Genomic DNA, 14,028 nt, shown 5'->3' with positions numbered 1-14,028 from the left:
CTCCCTCCCTCCCCCTTCCCTCCTCCCTCCCTCCCTCCTTCCCTCGCTCTCTCCTTCCCTCCCTCCCTCCTTCCCTCCTCCCTCCCTCCCTCTTTCCCTCCCTCTCTCCGTCCCTCCTCCCTCCCTCCCTCCTTCCCTCCCTCCCTCCCTCCTCCCTCTTCCCTCCCTCTCTCCTTCCCTCCTTCCCTCCCTCTTTCCCTCCCTCCCTCCTTCCCTCCTCCCTCCCTCCCTCCCTCCCTCCCTCCTTCCCTCCCTCCCTCCCTCCCTCCCTCCTTCCCTCCCTCCCTCCCTCCTCCCTCCCTCCTTCCCTCCTCCCTCCCTCCCTCCTTCCCTCCTCCCTCCCTCCCTCCTTCCCTCCCTCCCTCCCTCCTTCCCTCCCTCCCTCCTTCCCTCCCTCCCTCCTTCCCTCCCTCCCTCCTTCCCTCCCTCCCTCCTTCCCTCCCTCCCTCTCTCCTTCCCTCCCTCCTCCCTCTTTCCCTCCCTCCCTCCTTCCCGCCCTCCCTCCCTCCTCCCTTCCCTCCCTCCCTCCCTCCTCCCTTTTTCTCTCCCTCCCTCCTTCCTTCCCTCCTTCCCTCCCTCCCTCCCTCCCCCCTCCCTCCCTCCCTCCCTCCTTCCCTCCCTCCTTCCCTCCTTCCCTCCCTCCTCCCTCCCTCCTTCCCTCCTCCCTCCCCCTTCCCTCCTCCCTCCCTCCCTCCTTCCCTCCCTCTTTCCTTCCCTCCCTCCTTCCCTCCCTCCTTCCCTCCCTCCCTCCCTCCTTCCCTCCCTCCCTCCTCCCTCCTTCCCTCCCTCCCTCCTCTCTTTCCTTCCCATCTGAACTTGTTACATGACCGAGGGGCAGGACAACTCTCTTCCACCCGGTGTCTCCACCACATTTCTCTAACACTTGTGCCCCATCCCTTCCCTCTGCTCCTCAGCACCCACTACCCAGGCTTCTGCACCCTGCTCAACCTGTCGGGGCAGGGGGTCTGGTGCACCTGGACCACATCCTGGGGTTCCCTTGCCCTCGGGCTGCCGTTCTAAGAGTGGGGAGCCCCAGCCAAGGCTGGAGGGGGCAGCACATCCCTGCGTTCCTAATGCCGCATCACCAAGCACGGGCTTTCTTCTCTTGCCCAAGGCCCCAGCTCCTGTCTGCTGGTCCTGTCCATTTACCTGTTTTTTCCGGGTCTGGTGGCTGTCCCCTTCCTCTGGTGCCACTGCCCGAGATGGTACAGGCTCGCCAGGTTCCCAGCCCCCAGGAGCCCTCCCTGACCACCGCTGCACCTCTGGAAACAGTCCTTTATTACAACTCTCCCGCACCCTGTGTGTCCATCCACCTCTTTCCTATAATCCACCCTCCCACCCCGTTCCTCAGAACCAACTACCAACCTGCGATCTCATCCGGAAGCAAGATCGTTCCACCCAGGAAAGGCCCCTCGTTTCTCCGTCACTCAGACATCGAATGCAGCCGGTGCCTGGGGGAAAAACGCTGGGGCAGTTGGATGTTTAAAGCAAAGCATGGACATGCACCCCGAATTTTAAAAATCGCATTTACTGTTTCTTGAGCCCTGACTGTGCAGACGTTGTGGTAAATTTTTTTAAAGTTTATTTTATTGAAGTAGAGTTGATTTGTCGTGTTGTGTTAATTTCTGCTGTACAGGAAAGGGACTCAGTTATACATACGTGTACATTCCTTTCCATATGCTTCTCCATGATGGTTCACCACAGGTTATTGAATAAAGTTCCCTGTGCTCTACAGGAGGACTTTGTTGTTTATCCATCCTGTCTGTAATAGTTGGCACCTGCTAATCCCAAACTCCGGATCCATCTCGTTATGGTAAATATTTGACACAGATCCTCTGATGGAATCCTTCCAACCTCACACTTAGGTGGTGTCATTATTTCCAGTTTACGGTGGACAAAACCGAGGTCCCCAAAGGATGGACCACATGCAGATTCTCTGCAAACGCATGTCTGAGATATTGCCTTGTTCTTTTTGCAACCATTTTTGCAGAAGGATATTGGAAGAAAGTGATATTTTGAACACTGGGCGCTCCGTGGTGGGTAATATAACCTTGTTTTATGGGAATCCATCTGGCCCGTGCAAAGGGGAAACTGAAGGCAAAATCAATCTGTTACTTTCTTAAGTTGCATAAAAGAAAAGCTGACATATTACATGTGTATCAGGGTCTTCTTAGGTGAAGTCATTTGCCGATGGTGAATCAGACACGTGAAAGGGACTCGGCCCAGTTACGACTGAGGGTGTTGATGGCCGCTGTGATACTGCGCATTCCTCGTGGAAGGACAAAGAAGGGGCTGAGAAGATGTTGTGAGGCGTGTGTCGTCTGTACACCGTTGACAACAAATGGAATTGTAACGCCGATTCTTAAACACATCTGTCGTTTGATTTTATACTAGGTATTTAAACAAACTTTTTGTTTCAGAATAGTTCCAGATTGACAGAAAAGTTGCAAAGATAGTCCAAGGAGTTGTTGTATAAGTTACAAACTTTCCCCTATTACCAACATCCTACACTAGCCTGGCACGTTGGTTACCATTAATGGGCCAATATTGATGCATTATTATTTACTGGTTCATAGCTATGCAGATTTCCTGCGATGTCCTTTTTCTATCCCAGGATCCACATGACATTGAGTTGTCACCTCTTTGGGGGCACCTCCAGACTGGGACCATTTCTGAGACTTTCTTTGATTACAAAGACCTTGATAATTTTTTAAAATTACTTTTTATTGGAGTATAGTTGATTTACAATGTTGTATTAGTTTTTGCTTACAGCTAAGTGATTCAGTTTTATGTATATATAGTTTCTTTCCTTAAAATTTATTTATTTATTTATTTATTTAGTTTTGGCTGCGTTGGGTCTTTGTTGCTGCGCGCGGGCTTTCTCTAGTTGCGGCGAGCGGGGGCTACTCTTCGTTGTGGTGCGCAGGCTTCTCACTGCGGTGGCTTCTCTTGTTGCAGAGCACAGGCTCTAGGGCACTCGGGCTCAGTAGTTGTGGCTCGTGGGCTCAGTAGTTGTGGCTCGCGGGCTCTAGAGCGCAGGCTCAGTAGTTGCGGCGCACGGGCTTAGTTGCTCCGCGGCATGTGGGATCTTCTCAGAGCAGAGACTGAACCCGTGTCCCCTGCATTGGCAGGCGGATTCTTACCACTGCACCACCAGGGAAGTCCCTACAGTAGGTTCTTATTAGCTACCTATTTATCTATAGACCTTGATTGTTTTGACTGGTGATAGTTAAGGATTTTGTAGGCTGCCCCTCTATTGGGATTTGTCTGATTTTTTTGTCATGGTTAGACTGGGACTGTGGGTTTTGGGGGAAGAAGACCACAGAGTTCAAGTGCACTTCTCATCACATTACACCGGGCTGATGACTATGAACACGGCTTATCACAGGTGAGGTTGACCCAGGTGCCCTGGTGGAAGTGTTTATCGGATTTCTCCCCTGGGAAGATACCCCTTCCCGCTCTTTTCCATACTGTACCATCGGCAGCCCACGCTTACGAAGCGGGTAATTTGCTTTCTAAGCAGGAAACACTTCTCCAATTCAGGGTCCTCATTTAAGAAGTGAGCAGATATGGTCCTTTATCATAGGGGTGGGGAAAACATCCACTCTCAACCACAAGGATTTTTTAACAACGAACAAACTTCTCTATAATACTATATAATTATAGAATTTCTCCAAATCATCTCTAAGGCTGCACCACACAAGGATCTCAGTTATAAAAAGCAGTGGAATACGTTCCCAAGAGATAAAAGAGCTGAGGCTCGATTTATGAAAGCAAACTGCTCTTCTGAGCAACTTGGCGTCTTAAAGATGCGAGGAAGTATCGAATTCCTCTCCCAGCAATTGGAATGTAGCTCCAGTCGGACTGAACGTCCTACAGATAACAAATATAAACTCTGGATGAAATTTCTAAACATTAAAACTCTCTGAAGGCACTGGGACATGACCGCAAGTGAGCAGAAACCAGAGCAGGGTGGGGGACTCTTCTGAAAAATGAGGGACTGCACAGTGCAAGTTGCGTATCTCTACAGCGTTTCTCCTGAGAGCCGCCCCCAGTCTGCTAATCTGGGGGAAGCTAGAACCACTGCAGCTTCACTCGTGTGTAATTCAGAAAACAGAGCTGGCAGGTGCCTGGTCACCTGGAAAATGAGGGCGAGATTCCTCAATGGGGCATCTGCGGCAGGAGACCTGAAAATCTGTGTGTGAGCGTTGCCCACATTTTTGGCAGATCTGGATGACACTTGTGTAGGAAAGTTCCAGGGAGCTAGGTGGAACGGTTTAGCCCGAAGCAGAGGTTTCAGCTGCTGCCCCGTGCAGGGAAGGCAGAGTTTAGAGCTTACATCCAGCCTAGTGAACTGTCTGCTGGACTCTGCAGGGGAAGTTAACTGTCTACACAGTCAGTTACAACACACGGACCACAGCGTCCATCACACACACACACACACACACACACACACACACACACACACACACACAATAGATGTGAAGAACCAAGAAAACATAATCTAAAATCAACTGGATATTTCTTTTTCTCTTTCTGACTCACTTCACTCAGTACTCCCATCTCTAGGTCCATCTACATCTCTGCAAATGGCACTATTTCGTTCCTTTTTATGGCTGAGTAATAGAAAAACAAATATCGTATAATATCGCTTACATGTGGAATCTAGACAAATGGCACAGATGAACTTACCAGCGAAGCAGAATTACAGACACAGATGTGGAGAACAAATGTATGCATACCAAGGGGGGTGGGTGGGAGAAACTGGGAGACTGGGATTGACCTATACACACTATTGATACTATGTATAACATAGATAACTCATGAGAACCTGAACCTACTGTATAGTGCAGGGAACTCTACGTGATCTGTGGTGACCTAAATGGGAAGGAAATCCAAAAAAGAGGGGACATATGTATACTTATAACTGATTCACTTTGCTGTACAGCAGAAACTAACACAACATTGTAAAGCAACTCTACTCCAATAAAAACTAATTAAAATATAATAAAATCAAGTGGGAACCCCCCCATATCAGTTCACCCCAGATGACCCTGGTGCTGGAAATAGCAGATACAAACTTTAAGTGTTTCCATATCAGGCCCCTTGACCCTGACTCACCCGAGTATGTTATACTGTTTCCTCACAGCTCCTCCCTTGTCTCTGCATCCCCTACTTCCCTGATCAGCAACTGTTTGAACCTGCCCTTTGGAACTCAGGGAAGGTCCGGGGGGCTGAAGCCTTTATTCTGCAAAGAAGAAATGGGGGACACAGAAAGGATTTGTCCCCAGGAGGGCCCCTCAGGGTCCTGCTCAGTTTCAGGTAGACAAAAGTTTGAGGTTGGGTGTGGGATGTCTTTTTCCCAAACTCTCAGCTCTCATATCTGTTTTCTACTCCTAGACAACTTGGCCCCAATTCCGCTGGCCTTGTAGAAAAAGCCCAATATTATTATTCATGTTCAGAGGCCTCCCTGGAGCCCCAGCAAATCCAGACAGAATATACCTGCCATGCTTTCTGTGACCGTCTTAGGATGAATGACCAGAGGCCAGAGGATTATGAAGTCTTGATCAAGAGTCTGTGAAGGGCTTCCCTGGTGGCGCAGTGGTTGAGAGTCCGCCTGCCGATGCAGGGGACGCGGGTTCGTGCCCCGGTGTGGGAGGATCCCACATGCCGCGGAGCGGCTGGGCCCGTGAGCCATGGCCGCTGAGCCTGCGCGTCCGGAGCCTGTGCTCCGCAACGGGAGAGGCCGCAACAGTGAGAGGCCCGCGTACCGCAAAAAAAAAAAAAAAAAAAAAAAAAAAAAAAAAAAAGAGTCTGTGAAATACATGCTCCCAGGAAAAGAGGACCAAGGATGCACAATAAATAATGATGATGGAGACACTTACAAACGCCTGAAGTCACCAACTTTGACATCTAAGTACATAAATTTCCGGGGAAATAGAGTCAGATATTTTCTCATCAGAAAAGAATTTTGCTCCCATATTACAGAAATAAAAAGGAAAATGGAACACAGATAAGACTTTAAAAATGCCCCTGGGACTTCCTTGGGGGCGCAGTGGTTAAGAATCCGCCTGCCAGTGCAGGGGACACGAGTTCGAGCCCTGGTCCGGGAAGGTCGCACATGCCGCGGAGCAACTAAGCCCATGCGCCACAGCTACTGAGCCCGCGAGCCACAACTACTGAGCCCACACGCCTAGAGCCCGTGCTCCGCAACAAGAGAAGCCACCGCAATGAGAAGCCCGCGCACCACAACGAAGAGTAGCCCCCGCTCGTCGCAGCTAGAGAAAGCCCACGTGTAGCAACCAAGACCCAATGCAGCCAAAAATAAATATAAATAAATAAATAAATTTAAAAATAAAAATAAGAAGAATAAAAATGCCCCTGAGAAATAGGGGTGGGGTCATGATTTGGTTAAAAGCGAAAGAATTCAAGGAATGACTTTTAAGACGTTGGATGCAAGAATCTCACGCTTTGCTTAGTCTTTAGAATTCCTACAGGAGCGGAGGACCTCCAAGGCGTTTAAACTTTTCTAGATTCTGTACACTGAACATGTAAGAATGTAATGTCTTCCCACTGTTTTACTTTTCTGAACATGTTTTCTTTGTGACGGCGTCTAGGAGGGACAGCAGTAAACATCAACAGGATTAAAATACAAATCTGAACTTTGGGGACTTCCCCGGCAGTCCAGTGGTTAGGACTTGGGGCTCTCACTGCCGAGGGTGCGGGTTCAACCCCTGGTCAGGCAACTAAGATCCCACAAGCTGCACGGTGCGGCAAAAAAAGAAAAAAAAACGTCACTCCATTCACATAAACCCAGCTGTCGTGGAAAGAGGTTTGTTATGAATAACAAGACACCCATTTCAAAAAAAAAAAAATCTGAACTTAGGAAAACACAGGACGAATCTAACATGGAACCCGTCACTGTCTTTGGAACGCTTCCTTGAAGTGAAAGGATTCTTATATGGGGTTTGGTGGTAGAGAAGGATGCCCAAGTTGGAGAAATATCCACACACGGGCGTCACCCTTAGCCACCCAGCTGCACCTGCCCTTTTTGTTCTGCTCGTCACAATAGCAGACGAGAAAATGGGATGGCAGATTTAGAAGCAGATTTCAAAGGCACCCTCTCTTGCTTTTCCCCAGAGACACACATTATTGTGTGAATACCCACACAGGCGTCACAGCTGCTTCCGGAAAGAAGGACCACAAAAGGCCAAAAACAAAAACAAAAAGCTCGACAATGTTCATTTTCTGAAGTGTTCTAAGGCGTTTTCTAAGGCGTTTCTCAGCAACTCGGTCGACAAAGCGTCCAGGAAACTCAGTGCTGGGAAGAGAACACTTATGATCACCGGGATAGCTCACAGCCTTCTCATAACGTGAAGGAGGAAAGGGATATTTCACCGGGACCCTCTCCCCTGTAAACAGATAAGGTGGGAGGTCCCCGAGACAGAGAACCAGCCATGGCTTTCTTGACATAAGAGAAGCCACTTTTTTTTTTTTTTTTGTGCGTTAGGCGGGCCTCTCACTGTTGTGGCCTCTCCCGTTGCGGAGCACAGGCTCCGGGCGCGCAGGCTCAGCGGCCATGGCCCACGGGCCCAGCCGCTCCGCGGCATGTGGGATCTTCCCGGACCGGGGCACGAACCCGTGTCCCCTGCATCGGCAGGCGGACCCTCAACCACTGCGCCACCAGGGAAGCCCAAGCGAAGCCATTTTTGGCTGAAGCCATCTTGGGATCTAGGCCTGGCCGCCATGCTTGCCCTCGAACAGGGCTTGGTAATTAATGATCTTAAGGGAACCAAAGAGCAAACTGTTATCAGGCAAGAGAAGGAACAGTAGCAAAGATAACAGACCAGTGGTGAAGCCTCCCCGTTCTGTTTCAGTGGTGATTAGTCTGGAGCCTCAACCACCAGATCCACCGGGACCTAAAGGAGGAGGATACTGACCTTTTCTGACCCTGTGACTTCAACTCAACTAAAGCTTAGACTCTGTGGACCTTGGCCCCAGTGCAATGCTGAATTCTCCCCTGCTCAAGCCCCTCATGAATATGCATGTACCAACCAAGCCCCTTCATGAATATGCATGTACCACCCAAGCGTTTCCCCGCCCCCTCCATGAATATGCATGCACCCTGAGATGAAAGCTTCCCCAGTTCTGCTGTTCGGGGAAACACTGCTTTGGGAAAGGGACCCTGTGTTCTCCCTACTTGCCGCAAATAATAAACCCTTCCTTCTCCTGATTTTGGCTTGGATGTGTCTTTTGGTTCCACACCCATTGACAGGGGAGCCCAGGTTTTGGGTAACACCCCCAAGCCTTTCTCTTCCCTCCTCCCATTCTGTGCAAAGGCAACTCACAAAGCATAATGTGGACTTCCTGGGTCCTTGGAATATCATTGCACATCCCTGGTGTGACACCCCCAAGACCACCCTCACTTCCAGCGCCAACTGTAACTTGTGGGCCCCCGGGACCACCCTCAGGGTCCATAGTTCACCATGTGGACCCAGAGAACTCTGCCAGGCTGCCGATGTCATTGTTATGGTTCATTACAGGGAAAGGGCGCAGAGTAAAATCGGCTGAGGGAAGTGGTGCGTGGGGCAGTGTCTAGGAGAGACCAGGTGTAAGCCTGCAGGTGCCCGTCCCAGCAGAGTAACGGGCAGGGCTCTCCCCTCCCACCAAGGGTGTGTGCTCACTTCCGGCTGTTGCCAACCAGCATGGTGGACTGCTTGAAGGACTGACTTTGGTCTCCATCTCCTCCAAGGTCGAGCTGACACTGCACGCCCCAAGGCCCCCGTCCTAAATCACTCTGGAGCACAGACTATCGGTCGTGGCCCAGGCCCCAGGCAAAGCAAATATGCTCTTATCACGTAGGACATCCAGGGGCTCCGAGGTGACCTCCCAGGAGCCCGGGAGACAAGGCCAGACCTGGCTTTGAGCAAAGTTAATTCTTTCCTGCACACCTGGGTCCCAAAGAATATTCTCCATCTGGACTGGAAACTTTGAGGATGTGGAAAAACACAAAAAGAGTACAGCGACCCCTTTCTGGGCCTCCCCAGAAGCATCCCCCGCCCCCGCCCCCGCCCCAGGTGCTGCTAGACCTTTTACGGGGCTGCGCCGTCGCAGCAAAGGGATCTTTATCCCCAAAGGCCATCGGTGGTGATGCTGAAAGCTCAGCTTCTACTCTGCACCGGTGCCGAATTGCATCTTGGAGGGGCGAAGTAGTAAAGGAGAGCTTTATTGCTGTGCCAGACAGAGGGGGGCACAGAGGGCTCCTGCCCTCGAAAATCTATGTATCCCAACTTGGGAGGATTTGATGAGTTTATAGCGATAGTTCAAGGGTGGGGTTGCTGATAAGATCAGGGCGTGTGCAGGGTCTCCGGTGTGCAGGGACTCGATTAGCAACTGTTCCGCATCCGCCCTTGGGAACTCCGGGAAGGTCTTGGAGGCTGGAGTCTTGCCTATAAGAAAGGAAGGAGAAAAAGGCCTCTGTGCCCCGGAGCCCCAGAGGGCCCCACTCGGTTTCCGTCCTGGGGTTGAGATACACTGCTCTGAGATAACCTCCTGGAGCTTCCTCTCTTGCTACTAAAACGGATGAGACATTTTCCTTCTGTAATGCGTTCATAGTTTACGTGTATTTCTTTCGTCTGTGGCATTATTATTATTATTATTATTATTTGACTTATGAAGGGAGATAATGAGAACCCCAGTTGCTTGCAGAATGTCCACTCTCGGTGTCTTGAGGATTCTGGCCCTGAACATTTTCCGCTGTAGAACTGGCAGGGCCGACGCAGAATAAAAATGCAGCCCCGTGCCCAACCTTGATTTCAGGATGGCGACATGTGTGCGACCACCACCTCTGTCTGGTTCCAGAATATTCTCATCCCCCCAAAAGGAGACCCCCCCAACCCCATGAGCAGTCACTCCCCATCCCCTGGTAACCACGAATCCACTTTCTGTGTCTGTGGATTTGCGTGTTCTGGACGTTTCCTATCAACGGAATCACACACTGTGTGTCCTTCTGCCTCAGCTTCTCTCACTGAGCATCGTGTGTGCAAGGTCCATCCACGTGGAAGCCTGCATCAGAGCTTCACTCCTTTTCGTGGCTGAGGCGTATTCTACTGTGTGCACGGACCCCGTGCTGTGTATCCATCCATCTGTGGATGGGCTAAATGATTTTATAAGCACTTTATTCCATCACAGTGAGAATTCCCTCACACGATGCATAATAAGGATGCAAAAGCAAACCTATAAACACCCATGCCACACACACACACACACACACACACACACACACACACGCACGCAGTGAAAACAAAACAGGGCACACCTTGGCATCTACACCAGCTTCCTCTTCAAACTTCCGGGTGTTTCTCTTTTTTTCTCTTTAACAATTCTCCAGTGGATTCTGACTCAGGAGGTATGTAATGTTTTCTGGGAGTCTGCCTTTTTAGTGCGTGCCCAGGTTTTGGGTTTTTCTTGGTGTGTGTGTGTGTGTGTGTGTGTGTGTGTGTGTGTGTGTGTGTAATTTCTGGCAGGTCTGGAGCACACCTCCAGGATGCAGGCGTTAAATGAGTCTCCCCAGACTCGTGGAAAAACACCCCTATGGATCCGCTCTGTGCACGGCATCTGTGTAGGGTCCCGCCTGGTCCGCACTCTCAGTAAAGCACTGGGATCCCCCTTCCTCCTGACACCACCGCATCCCACCCTCCCAATCATACTGCCCCGCAATGACGAAAATTAAGGCCAATGTGATGTGCTTCCTTGGCGTATGGGGGGAACCAGGGGGCCCTCAAAGGGCCTGAGGGCGCACTGGCCTCTCCGCTCAGCGTCTCCCTTTCATTTCCCCCAGCCAGCCCCCTCCTGAGCAGGGGGACCACGCTCGGTGCCGGTTCATCCCTCCGTAGTCAGCTGAGCTCCCGTCCGCTCGTGGAATTATTCACACGAGCCCATCCCATCCTCCCAGGGTCCCCTCAGACCCTTGTGACTAGAGAGCCTGCCTCTGGGGTTCACCCTGACCTCGGGGGCAGCCCCGTGCGGCCCCAGTGGGCTGTTCTCCTCCACAGGCTGTGAGTGTACGTGACGGCCCGTCTCACGTGGGCAGTGCAGGGTAGCATGTGTGAGGCCATTCCCCCAACCCCCCGGGGCAGGACTCCTTCGAGGGAGGTGCACGCGCGCCGACACACACGCACAGGCACGCGCGCACACGCAGGCAAGCACACCATAGTTCAATTGCTAAATAACCCATCAGCTCTTTATTTATGTATTTTGGCTGACCCGCGTGGCATGCTGGATCTTAGTTCCAGGACCAGGGATCCAACCTGGGCCCCCTGCAGTGGAAGTGCGGAGTCTTAACCATTGGACCGCCAAGGAAGTCCCTAACCCATCGACTCCTACCCCATCGTTCAGGAGGGAGGTGAAGTAGGAAGAAACCAGTCTCATGTGTAAAGGTTGCATCGACCAAGTGTTCAAAGCGCGTGTCACAGCTTCCTATCGTGCTGGATACAGAGTCATGGGGCGTCCCGCCTTCCAGGAGCTCAGGGCACTTGCCTACTTCTCCGCCTTCTGCCGGGCACTGAACTCGGGCCCCCCTGATACCCCAAGAAAGCTGGACACCCAGAGCCTGGAGGAGATTTGGGCTCCGTGATGATAGTGATGGATCCACGTCTAGGTTATAGAATCTGAAGGTCTGAACACATACTAGGGTGACCACAGGGCTCGAGGGGTCTGACTATCCCCTAAAGTGTCAGGATTTGAGGGCTCAGAACTGTGGCTGGGGGGTCCCTTTCAGGAGAAAATGTTTTTCTTCAGCATCTATGTTAGGGCTTTCGTAACCAAGTACCCCAAACTGGGGAGCTTAAACAACAGAAATGTATCCTCTTACAGTTCTGGAGGCAAGAAGTCTGAGATCAAGGTGTGGGCAGGGCTGGTTCCTCCTGGGGGGTCTGAAGGAGAACCTGTTCTAGCCTCTCTCCCAGCTTTGAGGCTCCTGGGACTTCCCCGGTGGCGCAGTGATTGAGACTCTGTTCTCCCAATGCAGGGGGCGCGGGTTTGATCCCTGGTCAGGGAACGACATCCCACGTGCATGCCACAACTAACAGTTTGCACGCCACAACTAAGGAGCCCGCCTGCCGCAACTAAGACCCGGCGCAACCAAACAAACAAAAAGACCGGGCATCCTAGTGAATTACAAGAGCACAGTTTGCACTGGCGGAGTCCACGGTTATCGGTTATTCGTAGGGAATACAATTTGCACGATAACAGTGTTAGCACCAGGGATACGAGAGGAATGAAACAGAAGTGGCTGGTGTGGCCATGTACCTGGTGTGGCAGAGGAGCTGCCACGGGGGCTGCCCGATTACAAGGAGACTCAGGTGGGAGGGAGCCACTGAATTATCAGGGGCTGTCGTAGGGAGGGTGACCTTTGACCACGAAGAGGCTCTTTACCAACACAGAGTTCCCTGAGGGCCCACGCTGCTGTGGTTTAGTGGGTGGCCAGCATCACTGAAGCCCCCTTCTCTAGGGTCAGGGGCCTCTAGGAACTGATCACCCGTGATGCTTCAGGATCTGACTTCCTCGGGGCCATTCTGTGGTCACCTTTGCGGCTTCCGTAAGATATATTAAAATTTCTATTTTAAGACCGTTCTGGTAGAAAACTTATTTTCCATGCTGCATGCATTATTTATATTTTTTCATTATTATTATTATAGTCTTCCCCCACCCCCCGATTTTAAGAGAAGTTCAAAAGGACCCCAAATATAATGAGCACCTTGTACTGGGCCAAGGGTGCCTGATGGCAGATGTTGGCCTCTGGGTCAACCAGATGGCTGCTCTCGCCCTGCTTCCTGGGCCTCTACTAGGGGGGCCCATTCTGCCTAACCTTCTTTTCCGGGGGGATGTCCTGCCCCTCACCTGGAGTTGTCCCTGCCTCTTCTGGCCCAGGTGAACCTACCTTCAGTGGTGGAGTCCTAAAATCCTTGAAGGGACGGGGATTTGTCAAGCATCGTGGAGGAGACCAAGGATATCTCTCAAAGGTGTCCAAGCCAGAATCCCCTGGAACTTTACATGGCACAAGGGACCTTACAAATGTAATTAAGGTATGGACCCTAAAATAGGGAGATGATCCCAGATGAACCTGGTCCCTGCTCCATTCTAATCCCATGAACCCTCAAAAGCAGAGAACTTTGGCTGGAGTGGGAGAGATGTGACAGACGGGAAGGTGAAGAGATGCTGAGGGTGGGATCTAGGTGACACCTGCTCAGACCAGAGACAGGATCCTACCCTCCCCACCACTGACCACCAGCGTAGAGGCGGGGACTTCAGCCCTGCAACCACGAGGAACTAGATTCTGCTGTTAACCCAAATGAGCTTGGAGACAGGCTCGTCCAGATCCACTCCCTTGGGAGCCCAGTGGGTAGACATCTCGATTTTGACCTTGTCAGACCTTGAGTGGAGACCCGCAGGCAAGACTTCTCACCTACAGGGCAGTGAGATCCTACGTTGGTGTTTGTTTGAGCTGCTACACGTGGGGTGATTTATTACAGGTGCCGTGAAAGTCAAGTGCATTTGCAGCTCAACGTTCTAATGAGTTCCAGGCTCTCGGAACTGGGGGCCGTGGCTGGAAGCACCTGGTGACGACCCCAGCCCCTCCATTCACTGCTCCAGAAACCACGTTAAAACACACGCTTGGGGGAGACTGGGCAAGAGGACAGGAGGCGTCAGCTAGCATTGCTGTGCCTCCACAGATAACATGCCCGGCAACGGGCCTTTCTTTTTGGACAAATACCCAGGGACAGGTCCATGCCCCCACTGTTCCCTGGGCTCCACCTGCTTCTAGGTCCTTCTTATTCTGTCACTGTGGCCACACCTGGGGCTCTTGCGGGAACCCCTTGAGGGTGGCAGCTATGGAGGACTTCCCTGATGCTCTGTCCTGGGCACACCTGGGCATGCCTGGCACACCTGGGTGCACCTGGCCAAGAGGGGCAGCTGATACCATGGTCTTGCCAGGGATCCTGGGAAGGCTTCCTGGCCTCGGTTTTC

This window comes from Phocoena sinus, chromosome X (assembly GCF_008692025.1).
Source record: "Phocoena sinus isolate mPhoSin1 chromosome X, mPhoSin1.pri, whole genome shotgun sequence".
NCBI classification, from domain to species: Eukaryota; Metazoa; Chordata; class Mammalia; order Artiodactyla; family Phocoenidae; genus Phocoena; species Phocoena sinus.
This window is presented reverse-complemented; position numbering follows the sequence as displayed.